The sequence below is a fragment of the Schistocerca piceifrons genome, chromosome 11, assembly GCF_021461385.2.
Source record: "Schistocerca piceifrons isolate TAMUIC-IGC-003096 chromosome 11, iqSchPice1.1, whole genome shotgun sequence".
NCBI classification, from domain to species: Eukaryota; Metazoa; Arthropoda; class Insecta; order Orthoptera; family Acrididae; genus Schistocerca; species Schistocerca piceifrons.
The window spans coordinates 157,592,064-157,616,349 of record NC_060148.1 but is presented as its reverse complement, the minus strand read 5'-3'; positions in this window follow the sequence as shown (position 1 = coordinate 157,616,349).

The following is a 24,286-nucleotide window of genomic DNA, read 5'->3' as shown; positions in this document are numbered from 1 at the left end:
AACCTCCTTCAGGACCAGCCGTATGTGTAACTGTATTATGTTTATGCTAAGAAAATATGTAACGTGTATATGTATGATTACTTATGTTTTTTTTTTTAAACTGATGTATAATGTAACTGTAACTGTGTGAAAATTTGAACGATAACGAGTGCCAAAATGTGAAAAACTTAAAAAAAAATTGCGTAGTGAACCACTGTTCACGGACATTAACGTACATTACTAAGTCTGCAACTACGCAGAAACCTATGTGAAAGAAACTGTTAATGACATTCATCATGCATTGTACCCTTGTAAACGCGATGAACGATTTCTTTGATAAGTAACTACGAACATTTAGGTGAGCTATATTTAGCAAAAAACTGAAAATGTGAAGTGCGTAATTGGTGCATCGTCTAGTGACATTACTACAGTATCTAACTTCAAGATGTTAACTGGATTAAATGGTCACAACGTGCCTGTCCAGAAAACAACACGACGAGTGGAAGACTTTTGGTTGGAACTTCAGGGAATGGAATGTTCTCGAAATGTGACGGACACACTTACCTGGACTGTCCAAGGATCGACGCCAGCTATGTGCCGTCCGAGGTTCTGCAACCAAGCTTCCACGGAATATCAAAAACGAACTGCATATGGACCAATTACTCGACGGGTCACGTCTGATCTGTAATAAACAATGCTTTTTGTCACAACGAACTGCATCACAACGACTATAATGGAAATAGGAAATGGACATGCTTATGTATCAATCACGTTGTTATACAGCGATGTTACTGTGATCAAAAAACTTTACCACGACGACACTAATCTGTAAAAAATTATTGTGCAGCAGATGAATATAAACTGTAATAACGACACGATGTGTATAGGTCAACGCACCTGAAACAAAAAGACATTTTTCTTTGAAGCATTTCAATGCAATACTATGTAACTAAGAACATTCAACAATCTAAAGTTGTATTGTATTATAACAAATATTGTAATTTTAAAACTAAGTTACCTGTCATAGAATGTAGTCTTCATATGTAATCTTGGTGGAATATTTTCTTTGTGCAACGACTAAGAAGTGCGCGCGCACACGAACAATATGAGCTGCAATACTGTGCCGCGTGATCTAAATTTACGATATAACGGCAGTGCCGGAGTCACATAGCCGCTTCTGCGCATGCGCGCCCTCTATTTTGCCAACATAAGAACTTTTACGGCGCACGCGCGTCATTCAAATTTTGTATATAATATACTGTATAATGTAAGTCATGTAAATAGTTGTAGATAACTTAGATTTTCTTGTGCCTTTAGGTGAATTGCTCGCCTGCAGGTGTGTCCTTTCGCCTCGCAATTCAGGGGGCAATATAAAGGCACATTTGCATGCCGTGCGTGAGTTTCCTCGGAAACGCGAAATCTTAATTAAATAATTAATCTCTGACAAATAAATAAAGCCTATGGCACAGAACTGCAGCGCTGTGTCGCTGATAAAACAAAACACAATTACGATACTCTTATGTTTCATTAAGAAGGTAGAGGTCTGGCCGAACAACTTGTGCGGGAAGCACGTATATTTTATGAACTGGCACACCGCCATATTTGATGTTATATAAGAACACTACGAGTTGCAATCTTACTAGGCACTCGATTCTGTAATGAGTTTATATTTATGAAAGTAAGTAGAATTATTTAACTGTAGGCTTATTCGTTGAATATATCTGATTTAACTAACTGTGTAAACTTTTTTATGTTTAGTAGACAGTCACCTCTGTACGACGTATTGACATGGCTGGCAAATTATTCTAATATTGAGATTTAGATTTGAGTCCGCACCTACCGCAGCAGTCTTTGGAAACGATTTAAATACGAAGTCCAATTATTTGAGTCTTATTTCACGGTCAACTACGAATAACATTACATTTACGAAAAAGCCATTGTCAAGCGTCTGATACCGAATAATTAAACGTCCACGTTCCAGATAAGCAAATATTAATTACATCCAATCACTATCATACATAACTAATAATAATTATATTTAATTTATTTTATTTATTTTATAACTGTCACAACCAGATGTCAGACTGTATGGTTGATGACATTCAGAGTGGCATCAAACCTCTGTGCAGGGCGTCTCCAGACACGTCTTTAGCTTGTAATCTCATTGACTGCAATAGAAATGTCTTCAGTCATGAGTTTTGCTTCGAAATGAGTCCCAATGGCCAGCGGGTTGTGTCTGGAGATGTCTCGGACAGCAGTCAGATCCCAGCCTGAATGTCACCAATCATAGAGCCTGACAACGAGGTCTGGGGTGCCATTTCTTTGAGTAGCAGGATACCGTCGGATATGTCGACGACATTTCATGCCCCATTTTCTGGCCCTTCGTTGTAAGTGATCTTTGACTTACATTTCAGCAAGATAACGCCCGCCCACACACGGCGAATGTTTCTGCTTTTTGTCTTTTTGCTTGCCAACCCTAACGTGGTCAACGAGGCCTCTCCCCAACTGAGAACGTTTGGAACATAATGGGTAGTGCCCTTCAACCATTATGGCATTTTGACAATGTAACACACTATCCGGATAGGATTTGGCACGATACTCTTCAGGATGACATGCAACAACTTTGTCCATCAATGTCATGCTGAATAACATCCTGTATAAGGGCCAGCAGTGGACGAATGCATTATTGACTTGTTCAATATGTGAAGCTCTTTCTCTTGAACCTATCATCCAATTTCTCTGAAATTGCAATAATTTTTTTTTCTATACAAGAACATCACATCTGCCAATGGCCGTCTCATTCGGATAATTCCTTCATAGTGCTTCGGTTTTATTTTTTTCCCCTTAGAATTTACAATTTTTTTAAACCCATTTACTCTGCATAGTAAGACAGCTAGTACACTGGTCTACGAACATGCAGATGGCGTACATACATCACACAAGCATAAATTAACACTGCTCATTCCTATGCAGTCGCAGAGAAAAAATTGCATATTTCACAAACATACATACAAACTGGTAAACATACATAAACACCACACAAACGTACATACTCACAGCACACACACACACACACATGTTGTATGGGTGTTCAGTCTCACGACAGATTTGCTGCAGCTCGCCACGGCACTCTGTCCTGTGAAGCCTTTCCTCCCCTGCATAACTACTTCAGCCTACACCCACCTAAACCAGCTAACTATAGTCGATCCGTGGTCTCACTCCTACCACCCACACTGCTATAACATTTGGAGTTATTCATAAGTAACTCTAACAGATGACTGTAGGAAAACTGCAAGACAGACAGGAAAATGACACATATCTGTGGATAGAGCAGCTTTCCGAAATTTTGGCTGGTAGGAGGCACCGTGGCGTGCTTGCACTAGAGAACAGACATGTCAGAACATGTACACCAATGGTCCACTTCTTACTGTGGTACTGAATTATTCGGAACCTGCGGACAGGCAACACGACAAAGAGATTTCCAAAACAGGGTGCTGTCGCCCTTCCCATGAAATTCGTCTTAGCTGATATTTTCTGCATTCTAAATCATGCCCTTACTGAGCACCTGCAGTGCGTAAACACACTGTAAATGATACATATCTATTTCCAGTACATCTTGTGGTTTGCTGCTGAAGTTTTCTAAAATGCAGGAGCAACATACAGGGGATACTCGAAAAGTAAGGTCCAATCAGCCGCGAAATGGTAACAACTGTGAACATAAAAAATGTTTTACTTGTAATAGTTAGCAACAAGTTCCAGCTACTTATGTACATAGTCGCCCTCCGACTTCAACATTGCTGTAGCGTTGTACCGGCTTTTCAGTAGAAGGCAACCACCAGCGATTTCTGCCAATTGTCTGTGGTGGTCTGTAGCTTGTTGTCTGTGGCAAAATGTTGTCATCATATCCAACGGTTCATGTGAGCGAAGATGAAACTCAGAGGGAGCCAATTACGGGCTGTATTGTGGACGACCAAACACATGTCCTACTCGCAACGCTGCAGGAGCATCTTCATTGCCCCTGCAGAATGACGCTGAGAATTGTCTTGAAGAAGCGAACGCATGACAGTTATTTTATATGGGCTGCATAGCTTCAGGCAAAAATTCTCACCAGGCCCTCTTACTTGGCACGAGATACCATATTATAGGTATCTTTACGTACTCACTGTACGCTCAGAACTGATAAGAGCAACGTGATGCGATCGACAGGTGTACTAGTGACACTGCCCAACACATATGTACCAAGGTTCAGAGGATTTCGCTCCCGACCGCAACTTACTTTCTGAATAGCCCTCGATTGTATGCCTACACTCTGCAAAGCATTGTGATGTGCGTGCCAAAAGGTACACCCTCATTTCAACATGTATTAGGTTTCTTTCCTGTTCCATTCACATATGAAATTTGGGAAGAATGACAGCTTAAATGGTTCTGTGCACACTGCAATTAATGTAATCTTGTCACCCATGCACTTATCGGAGTGACACATTGGGGAGTGGAAATACACTGCCGGAGAAAAAAGTACACCTGGAAAGATGACATCGATTTTCTTCTGATGACGGCATATGCCATACAGCCCATAGTAGAAGCACTGATACAGGTTTCAACGTCGTCTGCCGACAGATGGAGTAGTAGCGTAGCTACACAGCTCATCTGTGGCTACCCCGTAATAGGAAAAGCTCACAGGCAGAAGACTCACTGTAGTGCAGATGTGTCACGCAAACAGCCAGCCATTCCAGGCATATGAAAGCGTGCTTCCCACAGCCAGCTGAGCGAGTTTGAAAGGGGTCAAATGGTGGCCTTCCGAGTAGTGGGATGGTTCTATCAGAGAATTGCCACACAAGCTGGGCGTGCTGCGTCAGTTGTGCAACAGTGTTGGTATCATTGGTCACGTGAACATTCTCAAACCCATAGGCGAGGTTCTGGATATCCGCACAGCAAAGACGTTGTATTGTAAGGGCAGCAATGGCAGATCTTATAGCTACCACAACACAGATAAGAGGGCTTGTAGCCATGATGCGCAAGCACAAACATTTGGCAAACCAGTTATTAGCAGTGGGACTACACACAGGCACACGTCTAGCCTGTCTTCCACTCATGCCGCAGCACTGACATGCATGCCTCGACTGGTGCCGTCAGAGGATCACTTGGAAGATGGAATGGCGTACTGTGGTCTTGAACGGTGAAAAGAGTCTCTGCCAGCATGCAAGTGACGGTCTTTCGCATGTGCAATGTGAACGTGGTGAGTGCTGTCTCACAGTGTGCTTTCTTCCAAAGTGGACATCTGCATTACCATTAGTCGTACTCAGCCTACATAACATCTGCAAGCCTGACCTAGATGCTTCACCAGCTGAGATAATATGTGAAGAAGTTCTATGGCTACCTGGTGATTTCATCGACCCACGTGCAAGTCACTATGGATATCTCAAATGAATCACATTTCATTACTTACTTAACGAGAACGAATATCACAAACCCATCCTCGTCAGGCATCGCGCCATGGAGCTCCACAAATCTTTGTGCATTGAGATTTGCAATTCTGTGCACATACAATGTTGAACAGAGATGGGGTGAAACCTTCACCGACGCCTCTGTATACTGGAAGAATATTGGACATTCTCATTAATGGCAAGTCTAACACTGTCTTATTCGACAGAGTGAATCCAGCTTTCATTTAGCAAGGAACATCACAACTAAATGCTCAAGGCGACCAGCTGCAGCCTAGACCTGAAATTCAGTAACTTCCACCAGAACTACCACTACCTCAACCACAATTTGTTACGTATAGGATGTGTGTGATTGTTCTATATAACACACTTTCTCGAGATACAGCATTATGTTTCACGTCTGTTCTCATTGTACAAGAACTCAGCATATTTATTAAGTTCATAAATCTCGAAACGGACTGTGACATACTTGTTATTTGTTAGTTTGTTGGCCTTCTGATAATTTTATTTAAGATCTGCTTGTATCTTTTAAAGTAAACATCAGATTCTGGAGTTGTTTTGGTTTGCTTGCCTATATAATAGAGAGCTCCCATATCCTTTTCATTACATTGTAAATAAATGTATTTGTGTTATCTTTCCGTTGAAGTTCTGAACAGTAATTATTAACGATTTAACATAATTTATAGTTATATTATTTATGCAACATGATTTCCAAAACCTGTTATGAAACCTTTTGTGCTATTTTTTGTGTAGTAAAGTGCTGAGAAGTTAAGGAACATACCAAGATATAGATATTTAATTGTTAATGAAAACATACACATACAAAAACATCAATCAGTATTTATAATGGAATACATAGTCTGTTTATCGCATCCATTATGTTTTCCCTTCACATAATTAAAACATCATAAGCAACCGAATTTTCTCCGTCACTAGAGCTGTGTATTTCATTTAAAATGTTATTTAAAGAAAATTGCTTCATAACCTTATTTAGATGTCAGCTTTGTTCTGTTATTGTAAAACCTAAATAATTTTTCGCTTTCACATGTCTCTTCCCACTGTAGAAGAAAACTCGACAGAAAAAATACCCAAATCGCCTTAGAAAATTTACAGTTTGTATGTTGCAAATATCGCTGACAGCTCTCTGTGGCCTCAGCAAGAGAGTCTGTGGTTGGACACACTAGCAGTTAGTGAGTGGATGGAGAAGTGTATGGACATATTTTTCTTCGTGGAGACTATGTTGATACCACTTGCATTGTAAAATGAAGATAAATTTTGGTAATGTTAGGGTAGTGAAATTATTGACAACTATATAATTTTTGGAACTGGATGTCACATAAATAAGGTAAAATTTTCTAAATACATTGTTTGATCTACAAAAAAACCTTTCTTTTGCTAACCACAGGCCTCCTAGTAGTTAGAATCTGTAGTAGTTAGAATCTTTTTATTTAGAATCATTTTATTTAGCTGGCTCTAATTGCTCCTTACTGCAATTGCTGTAGTTCGTATTATGAAGGTTTTCTGTGAGGTAAGTGACTTGCATAAAAAAATGGAGTTTGCGATTAAAATGAGTTTAGGCTACTAAAAGAGTTGGAGGTAATTTCATGTTTCTTTAATTTCATTTTTTTAAAATTTTATTATTGTTAGGGTTTCTTGCAATTGAGGGCCCTTCTTTTGTGTTAATTATTGGAAGTCATGTTGTCACTGTAGAGCAGTCAGATTGCGTTGGGCTTGTATATTGAGGGTGATAAACGAGTAGGTTAAGCTGGAGCTGTCTTTGTCATGGAAAATTCTGTAGGTGAATGTTTAAAAAATAAATGTAATTAAAGACATAGTTTCAAGTCTACCAAGATAACAAAGCACAATACTGAAATTAAGCTTAAGATGAGACAAAAGCGCAAAATCCATGAATATTGACAAACTGAGTGTTGTGAAAATAGGTTACCTTCCGATGTTAGCAGCTATGCCACTGTCAAAACTTTAACCTCAGGAAATCACGACGTGACGTGAAATGACGTGACGGTTCATTAATGCCCTGTGTGAATGCTGCAATCTGAGACGCATTGTAGACATGAAATGATAGCCAGTACGAATAACAAGACTGTTCTGACAGCCAAACATGGAAAGTGATGGTTACTGGTTATCACTGTTAGCATTCAACCGCGATTCTTATACATATATTTTAACAACGCGTTTCAAGAGACAATGCTCTCATCATCAGGATGTAAAGTCTATGTCATGAAATTAAACGGACTAAAAAGACAAAATACCATCACAAATAGTTCGGAAGTCCATAGAGTAAAACAGAATTAAAAATATATTGGACTGTGGGTCCTCGTCTTACATTGAAGTTGTTGACCAAGTATGCTATCGCACAGCTCGGGAGCTGTTGTGGACTGACGTGCTTAGGTGTTTTGGCGTGGTTACAGCCATGTGCTTGACGGTAACGCTATGCTATTGGGCGCCTTTCCTTATTGCCATCGTTAGCCTCTCGCAACTTCGTCAGTGACATGCTACAAGTTAAAAGTCGTATACCTACCCTAAAATAATTCAAAAAACCCGCTAAAAACCTCATTTCTTTAAAATTATCTTGTGCATTTAGAATATTGCTTTGTTTCTTTTCATGGATAGCTATCTCGAATTCCTCTAGTAAATCAAGTTTCCTCCCTTTCTTTTCTACAAGCAATATTTCTACGTTATCTTCTATGCTATTAAGGGGATGGCCTGTTTCATATATATGGTTCGCAACAGCTGATTTGTCATAATTTCCTAACCTGAACGCATCTTTATGTTCTTTATACCGGATCGCGAATGATCTTCCTGTCTGCCATATATATTTTGCATCACAAGTTCTGCACTGAATCTTATAAACTCCCGATCTATCAAACTTATTTCTCTTCTCGCCAATATCGTGATTAAGGCTGTACCTCACTAGGTTATTAGTCTGAAGAGCTATTTTAACATCGTATGGCTTAAAAATATTTGCTATCTTTTGTGAGACTGTTCCGTATATGGCATCGCGCATCCAGAAGAGCGCGGCACCAGCGACCGATTTTTATAAATAATTTTGATCTTTTTTTTACTTTTGCGTAGGTGTTTGTTTATAACAACGAATTGATTACTGTCTCTCTGTCTCTCTCTTGTCTTCATACGAAAGACGTGTATTTTTCGGCGCTGTGTTAAATATGGTTTTAAGCGGAAATTAAAACTATATTACGAAACGAAGTTATTTCAATAGTGATTCGAAATGGTTATCGCCAAATTTATAAATTAATCCTGACAGTGACAACTTAAAGAAATTTTCAGCACACAGAGAACAATGAAAACAGGTCATACTACAAGAAAATTAAGAAGACAGCCACGAAGACTATATTATAATTAATACTGCGTTTCTAACAGACTTATAAGGTACATTTCAACTTATTTCTGATGCTATTTCCTGATAGTCGCTTTTTGTAGTGTTGCTGACCCGGTCTGCCATGCACGGTCAAATTACAGCACTATCTCAATCAATAATACGAAGTCCGCCTTATCCGTAACTTATTCCATCAAAATTCAAAACCCAATCAAATTTTCTATTTTATATTTTCACGGCAGAACCCCGAGGAAAGGAAACACTTCACCGTTAGTGAAGATTTGTCGATGTATGTGGAAAGGGTAAGGGTAGCTTCGCAGGCCTTGCTGAGTGATTTATCAGAAGAACAATTAATTGCAGTAGTTTTGGAAGGCATGGCGGCTGCTGACAAAATAAATTTTATTTTCAAGTCACTCCCAAAGACCTGGGAAGAACTCACTATTGTTGTTACGTCTGCATCTGCGCCAAAGTTAAACGAGGACTCTAGGAATGTTAGTGTGTTGAGACAAGCAAGGAAAGTTTTGGAGTGGAGAGAGATGGCCTAGTAGTGAGGCTAGTACGCATTTGGTTAAGAGTTGTCCGGTTTTACATGGGGCAAGAAGTACTAAGTGGCATAAGGGCAGGCGGCACGTTTCCAGGAATAACTTATCGCTTGCATCTATATCTACGTTTATACTCCGCAAGTCAACCAACGGTGTGTCATTATCTCCCTTTTCTGTCATTATCTCCCTTTTCTGTTCCAGTCGCGTATGGTTCGCGGGAACAACAACTGTCTGAAAGCCTCCGTGCGCGCTCGAATCTCTCTAATTTTACATTCGTAATCTCTTCGGGATGTATAAGTAGAGGGAAGCAATATATTCGATCCCTCATCCAGAAACGCACCCTCTCGAAACCTGGACAGAGCGCCTCTCTTGCAGAGTCTGCCACTTGAGTTTGCTAAACATCTCCATAACGCTATTACGGTTACCAAATAACCCTGTGACGAAACGCGCCGCTCTTCTTTGGATCTTCTCTATCTCTTCCGTCAACCCGATCTGGTACGGATCCCACACTGATGAGCAATACTCAAGTATAGGTCGAACGAGTGTTTTGTAAGCCACCTCCTTTGTTGATGGACTACATTTTCTAAGGACTCTCCCAATGAATCTCAACCTGGTACCAGCCTTACCAACAATTAATTTTATGTGATGATTCCACTTCAAATCGTTCCGCACGCACACTCCCAGATATTTTACAGAAGTAACTGCTACCAGTGTTTGTTCCACTATCATATAATCATACAATAAAGGATCCTTCTTTCCATGTATTCGCAATACATTACATTTGTCTATGTTAAGGGTCAGTTGCCACTCCCTGCACCATGTGCCTATCCGCTGCAGATCTTCCTGCATTTCGCTACAATTTTCTAATGCTGCAACTTCTCTGTATACTACAGCATCATCCGCGAAAAGCCGCATGGAACTTCCGACACTATCTACTAGGTCATTTACATATATTGTGAAAAGCAGTGGTCCCATACCACTCCCCTGTGGCACGCCAGAGCTTACTTTAACGTTTGCAGACGTCTCTCCATTGATAACATGCTGTGTTTTGTTTGCTAAAAACTCATCAATCCAGCCACACAGCTGGTCTGATATTCCGTAGGCTCTTATGTTGTTTATCAGGCGACAGTGCGGAACTGTATCGAACGCCTTCCGGAAGTCAAGGAAAATAGCATCTACCTGGGAGCCTGTATCTAATATTTTCTGGGTCTCATGAACAAATAAGCGAGTTGGGTCTCACACGATCGCTGTTTCCGGAATCAATGTTGATTTCTACAGAGTAGATTCTGGGTTTCCAAAAATGACATGATACGCGAGCAAAAAACGTGTTCTAAAATTCTACAGAAGATCGGCGTCAGAGATATAGGTCTATAGTTTTGCGCATCTGCTCGACGACCCTTCCTGAAGGCTGGGACTACCCGTGCTCTTTTCCAATCATTTGGAACCTTCCGTTCCTCTAGAGACTTGCAGTACATGGCTGTTGGAAAGGGGGCAAGTTCTTTCGCTCAGTGAGGGGGTGTGCCGTAGTTGCTGGTTCCCTGTTCTGTTGACCTTATGTTTGTCTCAGCTTGTATCGGGAACCCCTCTGCACCTTATTGGATACGGGTAGCACTTATTCCTTGCTTAACGAGGCTTGGGTTCTGGAATTTGGCAGTCTTACCAGGCTCAAACGTGAAAACATCCCGCTTCGGAGATGTCGTATGGCCAATGGTCAGGTGTTGCCTCTGGCGGGGTGGGTTAAGGGTTGTTTCTCGGTAGGGTAGTTCTCCTGGCCAATGACCTTTGCTACTGTCGCTAACCTGCCGATAAATACAGTGCTGGGTTGTGACTTCATTTCTAAAACTCAAGTTGTTCTGGATTATTCAGGGGGTAAGTTTTTTTTTAAATTTGCGCCAAGTCAGAAGTTCGGATTTTGTGAACGTCGAGTGGTGGTGTCATCCATGCCTTCTTCCTTGTCGGTTACTAGTATCGAGAATGTCAATCTTGATCATCTTTCTCCCAGTCAGGTTCAACAGGTCCATCAGTTACTGGAGGCTACTCCTGACTTATTTTGCGATAAACTTGGAGTAACTAATAATTTAGAATATCATATTCGTTTGACTAACAATATTCCGATTGGGCAGTCCCCATATGGTCTCTCACCACCTAAGATGAAAGTGTTGCAGGAAAGGTACAGAAGATGTTAAATCAAGGGGTTATTCATCCCTTGACTTCTCCGTATGCCTCCCCGACATTCTTGGTAGCAAAGGATTAGGGTAGCGATTTCAGGACGGTGGTCGATTGCCGTCGTTTGAATGAGAAGGTGGTGTGGGAGTCAGTTCAGTTGCCTGATCTACACAATTCCTTTACTGTCTTCGTTCACCGTTCATGACTTAAATCAAGCTTTTTATCAGATTACGTTGACCGAGGAGTGTAAACATGTTACAGCGTTTTGCACCGATTGGAGTCTATTCGAATTGAACCGGGCCCCATTTGGGCTGGCTACCGGAGCTGCTGCATTGACTCGTTTATTAGATAGTATACTGAGTGAATTTAAATTGCGTTTTGTCTGTAACTGTTTGGATGACCTTGTGATATATAGTAAATCGTTTGAAGAGCATTTCAGTCATTTACATCAAATGTTTACTAAACTTCAGCAGGCTGGTTTAACCGTTAAAGTCTCGAATGTTACCCTGACCAGGCGACAGATTTCCTTTCTAGGCCATATTGTCTCGGGCGAAGAAGTTCTGATCGATCAAGAGTGCACTAAAACCTTGTGCGCACTCCCACCTCCTACTGATAAGTGTGGAGTCGCTAAGTTTATTGGCATGGCAAATTATTTCACGAGGTTCGTTCCGAATTTTGCGGCCCTAGCTGACCCTTTGAACCATCTTCGTAAAAAAGGAGTAACGTTTACTTGGGGTCCAACCCAGCAGGCGGCCTTTGAACAGATCAAAACCGTCATTGCTAATCCTCCAGTGCTTGGGGTGCCTGATTTTGGTAAGCCTTTTATAGTTCACATGGACACGTCGAATCCGGGTGTGTCAGCCATCTTATTACAAGAATGGCAAGGTCAGCGGCAACCTTTGGCCTATGCCTCGCGCTGTTTGAATGATGCTGAGGAAAAATACACAGTCTACGAATGTGAGGCCTTGGGGGCCCTATTTGTATTAGAAAAATTCCGTTTTACCTTGAGCACAAACCTTTTTTGCTGGAGACAGATAATCAAGCCTTGAGCTGGGTCTTGACTAGGCCACGTAAGACCTGTCAGATCGCACATTGGGCCATGGGAATCTCGGCCTTTAAATTTAAGGTTAGGCATATCATGGGTGCCGAGAATGTGGTCACTGATGCCCTTAGCGTATGTTTGACCCACCATCCGATTGTTCGTAGGAGCACCACCTGGGTCCACTTCAGGGTCAGCTTTGTGTTTTGGGGGACGTACCCCAACTGTTTAGTAATCTCGAAGAAAACCAGGAACAGGATGTTGAATTGGGTTCCATCAAACAGTGGATTAGGTCGGGTGAGGTAGTCGAAAGTTACAGCTTGAGGAAAAGTATTCTGTGTAAGGCAGTGAGTCGAGAACGCCACATCCGAATTTGTCTGCCACAAATATTAATCCAGCCAATATTCCAGTATTATCATTACTCTTCTGTGGGAGGTCACTTAGGCACATATAAAACGATACAGAAAATTGAGCAGTATGTGATCAGACCTCATCTTGAGCGTGACATTAAGAAATTAGTAGCCAGTTGTCATTTGTGCCGGGCTGTGAAACCTAGCAATGCCCTACAGCAAGGTCTGTTGTCTTCGGAACGTGAAAATTATCCGATGGATCGTCTTTATATCGATTATGTGGGTCCGTTGCCACGTTCCAGTAGAGGGAATATGTATATTTTAATGGTAATTCATGCCTTTTCTGGCTTTACTTGGCTTATTCCCAGTAGAAGTAGTACTACCAACGTAACTATTTCTGACCTTACTAACATCTTTTCGATGTTTGGGATTCCTAAGAGCTTGGTTAGTGATAACGCCCCTGCTTTTGTGTCAGATACGTTTAAGGCCTTTTGTTTCAGGAATGGCATCAAGCACATAAAAACATCGTATTACCCTCAGGGGTCCTTTGCTGAACGTGTGACTCTTAACCTAAAATCAGCTTTAATAATTTACCATCAATTTAAACCAAGTAAGTGGAATACTAACTTGCTCTGGATTAATTTTGCGTTCAACACAGCAGTTCATAAGGCATTGAAGACTGCTCTGGCCTCTGTCTTATTGGCCGATCCTATCAATTCGCCTTTGTCTAACTTACAGCGCATCCAAGACTTACTTCCTGAGTGGGTATCCCTGGGGTTAATTAGAAAGTAATCGAATTGGGCTCATCGTAATATAGCAACTGCCCATGGTCGTCAAGCTGTGCGGTACAACCGCAATAGGCGTCCTTATCAGGGAAAATCTGGGGATCAAGTCTATATTAAGAACGTTCAGGGTCGAGGAAGGATGGAGGGCCGAGTAGGGAAGTTCACACGCCACTTTATAGGTCCATGCATGGTGCTCCATATGTTGGGGCCGGTTAACCTATTAGTCAGACATGATCAGACCGGTAGGGATATCGAGTCCATTTGAGCCAGGTGAAGTCTCCGAGTTCAGGCGCCTGTTCTAGTTTGATGGGAGGATGTTGAGCCGTGGAAAAAATGCTGTTTTGAAGAGTGCACTGGCTAAAATGCTTCAAAGGACTCTGAGCACTATGTGATTTTACTGCTGTGGCCATCAGTCCCCTAGAACTTAGAACTACTTAAAGCTAACTAACCTAAGGACATCACACACATCCATGCCCAAGGCAGGATTCGAACCTGCGACTGTAGAGGTCGTGCGGTTCCAGACTGTAGCGACTAGAACCGCTCGGCCAGTCCAGCCAGTGAAGAGCATGCCGCAGTATGTTGTGTGAAGCAGTCGCCCTCTGTATCTGGCGGTGGCGCTGCTGTGGCAATGGCAGCTTTGGTGTCTCCCTCTGGTGGAAAAGGGGAAAGGTTTCTTGTTCACATGCATTTAAGCGGCGCTATAAGCTCGTCAGTCGGTCAGTTGGTCAGTCGGAGTGAGTCTGGGTCAATCACTTGTCACCAGTTGCTGGTCTGTCTCTCGTTCGCAATTATGCGGCAGTGAGTGTCTGTCTGTCGTTCGGAGTGCTAGTACGTCTGTCATTTGGATCAAACTTTAAAGCCGGCAAAATGAGAGCCCTGCCATTCTGCCAGTAACAGAACTCAGCTAGTGGTCGCCCGGTCGGGGCTGAGTTCCTGCATCTGAGTCTGCGCGTAAGGCCACCAGTCTGCTCGAGTTGCTCAGGCAACGTTCATTAGCGTTTGGATCGGTCGGTTGGTCGGTCGTGCACTGAGACACAAGTAGACTTGTCCGCCTTGAGCATCTACGCATGTGAGATCGCCACGTGAGTCCAATGGGCTGCGCCGTATAGCGAGGGGTAGTGGCTTCGCATCTGACACGAGAGCAAGAGGAGTCAACCCGCGACATCGGTCTGGTCGGTGTGAGGTGCGACGCCGTGACATGGGAGATCGGCGTGCCTTCCTGCGTCCATTGAAGCGGCTGGCAGCAGACGGTTCGGGAGAGCGTTTGGGTTGCTGGGCCAGGTCTTCGCCAGAAATCGCAGTTTATTAGATGTTAAGTGATTGGAGATACGTTGTTTCATTTACTTGTTAAATTCTACTTGTTTTCTTGGTGAGGTCACCAGCTGCTTTGTTTTGGTGTCGTCCCACTATTCTTCTCCGTTGGCCCACCTGCGGGAAGGTCGTTATTTATGAATTGGGTGGTCCGTTTTTCTCTTGTGGAGTAGGGGCGGGTTAGAGCAACCTGCGGTTCGGGTTGTTCAGTAATCCCCCTGTCAATCTTTGTTCTTATAAAAGAATGATCTGTAGTTTGGTGGAGAAATAATCCATCATGCTTTCCACCTATGGTCTCCAGAGCATATAGGAGCTAACATTTTCTTTAAACTTCCTCATAGTTTCGAAATTAAAAATGAAAACATAAACATATGTAAGTTGACAATCAAAAATCGCGATAGAACGTAATTCCTACTACTGTAATTTTTCCTTAAACTGTACATAATTTTAAAATATTACTGCTGAGTAAGTTTTGTACTTCACTATGTTTCACTTGTCGCAGGACATGGAAGATGCTCAACAACAAAACAGTTAACAAACATGACGAACCAGAGTTTTGTCAAATGATAGTGTTTTGGATGGGGACAATCTTCAGTGTCAACCATAAACACACCTACATCAAAATGTACATGTAGAAGACCAAAAAGAAGACCTTCTATTAATAGTGTGCAACAAATTAAAGACTTTGGAGAATGAAGATGCTACAGGTGCTATGGGAACAGTGTATGCTGATAAGCTTAGTTAACTGGATCCATTGCAAAGAATTTTCCCCGAAGGGCCTATCAGTGAAATTTTCTATGAGGAACAATTGCAAAATCTTAATGGAAATAGTATACTACTGATGAAAGGTACAAATCCTGTGCATGGGAGTTCTGTAACATATTTTTTTAAGCCTTCAATCGGAATGAGATATGTAAAACTTTTATCCTTGTTCCTCAGATTTTAATAGGCCTACATTCCATATGTATAAATTTGTAAATAAATTTGACTGTGCTCCTTCACTGCACAACATTAAGACACTTAATCACACTAAAAAATTAAAAAAAGATATGTGATTTACTTCTGTTTTCGCCATCAAATATTGTTGCATTAATACTGCATGTATCGCATGACATGTTTCTGGAATTATCTGAGTTAATGATGGTGATGACACTGCAGCAGAAAATTTAAGATCACCATAGCTTCTGGCACTAGCTAGAAATCTGTGTAGCTAAAGTCTCTCGTAAGCACTTCTTGGTTTTCTTATTATGCTGTAATGTCTCTATATGTGTGGTGTGACATGTTACAAAGCATTAAAATGTTTCGTCATCCATTCTTAAATAGTTGGACCAGTCATCTTTTTCCAATTTAGCTTCTTCAAAAGATTAACATATGAATGTGACACATGGTTTAGAAGCCAGTGTTTGTCCACTTTTTACACTGTGATCTCTGTCTTTTGCAATTTCCGAAATAAAAGCTATAGACAGCAAAAGTGCTTTATAAGCAGATTTCCTCAATTTGGTCGTAACGTCTTCACTGTTGCTCGATAAATTCAACACTGAGCACAACTGTACCTACAGTCGGAATGTGTAAATGCAATGTAAAAGGCGCAGACAGTGATTGTGAATCTAGTCTGCACAGACAAATCGGAAGGTGCAAAAGTCCTTTTAGAAATTAGAATAGCTTGATGCCTTTTGCTGAAAGCACACTAGAATTTGACGAAAACAGCAACGAACAGACTTTACAATCCACCAATATTCATCACTTTCCGTGTTTTGCTGTCGAAAAACTCATTTATTCATACAAAAGACTGGTCTAGCCATGCAGAAAGTTATTATTATTCATGTATGGGCCCAGTAGGACCACGTGAGGTACAATCCAACAATGTCACGTTTGATGGTTGGCCTTTCTTTGTGCCCAAATTTGTTTCATCCTTTCAGAATGAAGTCTCTTTCTTTCAGCAGACCACGGTGTTCAAGTCCGTTTCCTAATTTCCCTCTGACCAACGTTCCATTCAAACGTCTTTTGTATGAATGTTTTCCTATCTGCAAGGTATGCCTGAGTTATACCGGCTGCTTTAAGATCCTCCTTAATCGCAGCAGTCCATTTCATTGGCTCAGTTTTGGCCTTATTTCTGTTTTCGTAGAATTCTTCTATTTGCTTTTTCAACCTAGTGGGTACCATTCTTTTAATGTGCCCATAAATTTTAAGTCTTCGTTTTCTCATGTCACCATTGTATGTCTGTGTATTCTTCTATTTATTTATTACTTCTCCGCCTATAAGTTTCTCCATCAGTAGTTTTGGGACCTAATATTTTCCTAATATCGTTATTTCTTTCTTTCTTTTGAATTTATTCAATATCCCTCTTCCCATTTAAAATAAAAGTTTCTGCTGCATAAAGACATTCAGTTTTCATTACAGTGCTCTAATGTCTAAGTTTACTGAATTTAGAAAGTGAGTTTTTATTATAAATGTTTTGTGTTAATCTGAATGCATTTGCCATCTTTTGACAGTGAACTTCATTTGCAGCTTTTTCCACACCGTTTCCTTGTATGATTTCCCCCAAGTATGTAAACTGAGATGCCCTTCCTATTTTTCCATATTTTGTGTTCAAAAACTTTGGTGCTTGTTTCTTGCATGTCATGTATGGCACTTTTTCGAATGATATTTGTAGTCCTACCTTTCCTGAGACTACTTTAAGAATTTCAATTTGTTTTCTAGCTGCGGTAAAATCCCTAGTTAAAATTAGCAGATCATCTGCAAAGGCGAGGCAATTTACTCTAGTATCACTTCTATCTAACTTGATTGATTGGTTTATATTTTGAATCGACTTTTGCTCTCGCCATTCTGTAATTACCTATTCCAAAACACAGTTAAACAGTAATTGGGAGAGTCCATCTCCCTGTCTAACACCAGTTTTTATTTCAAACGGTTCAGAAATCTCTCCCATGAACTTAACATTAGATCTAGTGTCAGTTACCGTTTCCTTAATCAGTATTAGAGTTTTATTATCTAGCCCTTGTTCCTTTAAAATTTGGAAGAGATATTCACGTTCAGCTGAGTCGCAAGCTTTTTTTAAAATCCACAAATATACATACAATATTCTTACTAGAAATCTTTTGGTGTCTGAGAATTAGTTTTAAAGCAAGAATTTGTTCCAGACAGTCTCTGTTTGATCTAAAACCTGCTTGGTATTCACCAATTTTAGATTCTAGCTGTTCTTGGTTGCGATCAAGTAAACACTGCGAGATAATTTTGTATGTGACTCGGAGAAGAGAGATTTCTTAGTAATTACTCGTATTAACATCGATTCTATCCCATTTTTTATGCAATGGATGAATTAGGGCAGTTTTCCAGTTCTCAGGTATTTTCTCAGTTTGCCAGATATGTCATATTAGTTGAGTGATCTCTTTTATAGTGTAAGGGCCACCTGATTTTTGCAATTCTGCGATTAAACCATCTTCTCCAGATGCTTTGTTTTTTTTTTTTTTTTTTTTTGAATGCTTCATAAAAGTTTCTTAAATTGTTCTTCTGGAAATCTTTTTCGATTTCCAAAAGTTGTGCATTTCCGTAGTTTCTTTTAGTCTGTTGGATTAATTTAGATGTTTCTTTTCTCACAGTTAGAAAGGTGTTGTTTTTTTCGGTTTTGTTACTATTACAATTTTTGAATGCCTCATGCCTATACATAACTGCTGCTTCACAATCCACATTCCACCAAGGGTGTTTTTGTTTCTTTCGAAGTGGAATTAAATTTTGTGCTGTTTTGATGAACTTTTCTTTTAGACTTTTCCAATTGTTGGATCGTTTTTTGTTAAGTTCACTTGTTAGACTTAGGGTTATTTTAGCAGCTTCAAATTTTGGGATAACATTTTTTGTTTTGGAGAGTTTCTGAGGCTGCACTTTTTTTTCACATTAAAGGATGGTCAGAATCAATATTAGTCCGTTTCCTAACTTGGTCATTTAATATTTCTTTGTAGTTGGAGTATTAAATTGCTACATGAGCTATTTGAAATTCCCCAATAAATGTATTGGGAGCCCACGAGGTTTTTGTTTAGGTTTTTTTTAATATATGTTGACATGATTTTAAGGTAAAAATTTTTTGCATGTTTCAACAAGTTTTTTGTCATTTTGGTTCGCCCATTTATGAACAGGAAATCCACCCACCATTTTCTTATATTTTTTCTCTTTACCCAGCTGAACATTAAAATCATCCATTATAATTTTAGCATGGTTTGTGGGAATTTTCGAGATAGGCTTTCTAATGTTTCCAAAGTTTCAATAACTTCATCAGGTTTTTTACAGTTATCCTCATTGACTGGCATATAGGCATTAAAATGATGCTTTATTTGCACATTTAAGAGAACTTGTCATTAGTGTATTATTAATGGGTTTTATATCCATTATTGAGTTTAAAATATTTTTGGAGACTGCAAAAGTAACTACCAGCTGTTGCATTATTAAGTATTCTTTTATCAGTTTTAGTTTTAAAAAGACGATAATTGCCGAAATCCATGGTGTTATTGTGCATCGTGTTCCTTGAAGTGTCAAAATTTGGACCATCTGTTCTTTTAATGTATCTCCCAACTTATGAAGTTTTCCTGGCTGTAAAAGTGTTTGTATGTTAAGTGTTTCAATAAATGTATTTGTTTTCGTTTTAAGTTGACCAAAAGACTCGGACTTCCTCTGCTGAAATGCATTTTAACCTGGCCGCGCCAGAATCCAAAAGACCATTTGCACCAGAAATACTGGCGGTGGATTGCCCACCTGGGCTAATACTGTGATTATCAAAATGCCCCATGATGATTGTACCTGGAATCAGGAGGGGTTGAGTAGACTCATTGAGTGAACTCAGAATGTTAAGACTAGAAGGGTTAGTTCCAGAATACGAATTTCAGCTGCACCACTGGTGAACAGACACTGACCATTTCACCACTTGCTACAAGATAGTTGCAAAATGGATTTAGTTTTGTTTTGCCTTGGTCTGGGACTGCTTATTTTGTATTCTCAGCTGAGGGAATGTATTCACTTCCACCACCTGTGACCTGTCCAATACTCTAGGCAAGGATGGCTTCTTAGACTTTTAGTTACAAATTCTTGAAGTCTGGATATTATATTTTGTCTATATCACACGAGGCTTCGATTTAAGGTCGACAGCAGTGGTATCGAGTATAGAATGAATGGACATCGGTATGAAAATATGGAATCATGTTAACTTTACACAACCGCAAAATGAAGTTGTAGGTTTGTCTTTTGTGTTTGAAGTGTAGTTTTGTTCTACTCAGATTTTGTGCTGCAAATGGTTAAAGTTCCTGTGAAGTCGGAGCATTGCTTGGGTGATGGCGAATATTTATGAAGCTCTTCAAAGTGTGTAACGAAATGAAATATGTAATTTTTTCCCATGGTTACTCAACAGACCAAATACTTTTTCATGATTTATTTTCAGGTGTGAATTTTGATGGCCAAGCTGTACAGTTTCTCTTTGAGTCTGAAGGTTTGTCAAGCAATTGCACGTGTGATGCCATTGTAACACAAAAAGATGCATGCAGAGGCTGTTGCACTCATGGTTCAAAAGGGAATGCACAAATAATTGCAAGCAAAGATTAGTAGAGATTCGTGTGTCGGTGAAAACGTCTGTACATCAGGGTATATAACAGCTACCACCATCATACGTTAGAAAAAGATGTGGCAGAGAATCTGAGGAAATCTCGTCGTATGTAAAATCGCTAAGCCGGTGTAAGGCCTCCATTTAGTCCCATGTTGACCAGTCTGGTTCGGCTATTGAAGGTATCAAAACAAGAGCCGAAGTTTTAAATGTCACATTCAAGAAATCGTTCACACAGGAGTATCATATAAACATTCTGTCATTTGACCAACAGACTGACTCCCATGTGGGCTAACATAATAATAAGCGTCCCTGGTGTAGAGAAACAGCTGAAAGATTCCAAAGCAATTAAATTTCCAGGTCCGGATGGAATCCCAGTTCGGTTTTACAAAGAATACTCTACAGCACTGGCCTCTTACCTAGCTGGCATTTATCGTGAATCTCTAACCCAGTACAAAGTTCCAGGCGACTGCAAAAAACCACAGGTGACTCCCATGTATAAGAAGGGTAAACGAACAGACCAATATTACAGACCAATATCCCTAACTTTAATTTGCTGCAGAATCCTTGAACATATTCTGTTTGAATATAATAGATTTTCTTGAGACTGAGAAGCCAATGTCCACAAATCAGCAAGGTTTTAGAAAGCACAGCTCGTGGGAAACTCATCTTCCCCTAATCTCACATGATACACTGTGAACTACGGATGAAGGGCAACAGGCTGATTCCATATTTCTAGATTTCTGGAAAACATTTGACACAGTGCCCCATTGAAGGCTGTTAATGAAGGTACGAGCATATGGAGTAAATTCAGATATGTGAGGCGTTTGAAGACTTCTTCAGTAATAGAACCCAGTATGTTGTCCTTGACGGCGAGTGTTCATGGAGACAATGTTATCATCAAGACTGCCTCAAGGAAGTGTGGTCGGACTGCCGTTCCTCTCTATTCATAAATGGTTTTTTGGACAGGGTGGGCATCAACTTAGTTGTTTCCTGATGAGCTGTGGTGTACAGTAAGATGTAAAAGCTGAGTGACTGTAAGAAGATAAAAGACGACCTACATAAAATTTCTACTTTATGTAATGAATAGCAGCTAGCTCTAAATGTGCAAAAATGTAAGTTATGCAGATGGGTAGGAAGAACAAACCTGTAATGTTCAGATGCAGTAATAATAGTGTCCTGCTTGACACAGTGAATTCATTTAAATGTGTGGGCATAATGTTCCAAAGCGATATGAAATGGAATAAACACATGAGAACTGTGGAAGGGAAGGCGAATTGTGGACTTCAGTTTACTGGGAGAATTTTAGGAAAGTGTGGTTCACATGTAAAGGAGACCGCATACAGGACACTGATGCGGCCTATTCTTGAGCACTGCTTGAGTGTTTGGGTTCAGTACCACATTGGGTTGAGGGAGGACATCAAGGCAGTTCAGTGGCGAGCTGCTAGATTTGTTACCGGTAGGTTTGAACAACACACAAGTGTTACAGAGATGCTTTGAAAACCAGCATTTGAAGCTGACTGCTGAATGATTCTACTGCCGCCAACAAACATTGTGCATAAGGGCTGCGCAGATAAGATACGAGAAATTCGAGGTCATACAAACAGTCGTTTTTCCTCACTCTATTTGCGAGTGGAACATGGGAGGAATGACCAGTAGTGGTACTTGATACTTTCCACCATGCACCATATGGTGGCTTGCAGAATATCTTTGTAGATGTAGATGTAGAGAGAGGTGGCAGGTAGACAGGCTATGTGATGAATACTTGGTGGAGCCTGTAGGGTGCAGCACTTACTGCAGGTGACGTGAGTTCATGTAATTGGACGGGGTGGCAAGACGGAGGAGTGGGAAACTGTTGGTTGGAGGGTGTGGGAGATTAAGGCCAGGACGATGATGAGAGCAAAGGATGTGTTACAAGGATAACTCCCACCATCGGAGTTAAGAGACATCGGTTGTGGAGGGAAGGATGCAAATGGTCTGCGTTCTGAAGTCACCATTGAAATTGAGTGTGTTATACACAGATGCATGTTGCGCCACTAGCAGGTCTGCTTTGCAGTTGGTCAAAGTTTGGGAGTGGCTGTTCACTCTGGTGGACAACTGTTTGGTAATCATTCCTACATAAAAAGATATCTAGTGTTAGGGCAGAGTTCTATAGGACATGGCTGCTTTCCCCAGTGGCCTGGCCTATGATATGGTAGGACAAGCTTCTCACAGGACTGGAGTAGGAAGTGATGGATAGATGGATTGGGCATGTCTTGCAGTTTGGTCTCCCACAGGGATATGATTCATAGGGATGGACTAAGGTGTTGTGGGCCACAAACACCACTTTCTGAGTAGAAAATCCCTCATTTCAGGCATGCTGGTAGATAATCAAAGCCCTGATGAAGAGTATGGTTCTGTCATTCCAGTACAGGGTGAGAAGCACTCCTCTGTAGCTGATTGTTGGGGGTGGTGGGAGGATTTCTTTTTTTTTTTGGGAGGGGGGTTCATTGTGGGGATACGGCACAGGAAATTAGTATGTGGACTATGTTTAGGGAGTGGTGCCTGTCTGTGAATGTGAAGGCTTCATGAGACCTTCAGGAAATTGTGCAAGGGAGTTCGTGTCACTGCAGACATGTCATCCATGGGTGGTTAGGCTGTAGAGGGGGAGTTTTTTGATGTGGAAGGGATGGTAGCTGTAAAAATGCAGGTACTGTTGGTTAGTGAATTTATTGAGGATATAGGTGTCGATGAACCCATCAGAGATGAGTAGGTCAACATCAAGAAAGGTACCACGTTGGGTTGAGGTGGACCAAGTGACGCAGATGAAAGAGAAGGTGTTGAGGTTGTGAAGGAACGAGGATAGGGTCTCATGGCCTGGAGTGTGGATCATGAATCTGGAGGAGAATAGGCATTGGGGCTTTTGGCAGGCTAGGAAGGTTTCCACTATATGGCCCATAACAGCTTGGCACAGGACGGTCCCATGCAGGTGCCCATGGTTGTGCCATGGGTTGTCCCATCAAGCGACTAGTAGTAGTTGCGAGTCAGGATATAATTGGTAAGGTGTGTAAGAAATGGGGTGGTGGGTTGGTAGTCTAAAGGATGGTGGGATATGTAGGCAGCATTAAATAGTGGCAAGGGCATGGGCACGAGGTATATTGGTGTATCTGGAGGTAGCATCAACAGTGAGGAGTATGGATCCCAGAGGAAAAGGAGTGGGGATGGTGGGGAGTTGGTGAAGGAAGGTTATTATCTTTGATGTTGGAGGCTAGTTTTTATGAAGCTGGTTGGAGATGTCACTCAACAAGAGAGAAAATTCTTTCAGTGGGATCAAGATAGCCTGCTACAATGGGATGTCCAGGAATGTTGGGCTTGTGGATTTTGAGGAGCATGTAGAAGATGGGTGTAGCTTAATCGCCCAATAAAATGTTGAAAGGCATGTATTGCAATACGACAGGTACTAATCAGAGCACACTAAGAGGAATATTGTACTTGTATTCCGATGTGAGCAGTTCAACATTGTATTGGAAAATTACGCATTTTAAATCATGACATTGGCACATTTGTGCCACTTTGTCAATAGAGGGTGTTCATATAGAATGAAATGAATGGCTTAATAAATGCACATAAAATAATAGCCAACGTGATTTTCGTAACTCACACATTAATCAGTTGTGGAAGCATCATTTGTATGGGATAAAGCATATATGGCATGAGACACTTAAATGTGACAAAATATGAGCATGCAGCATAAAAAA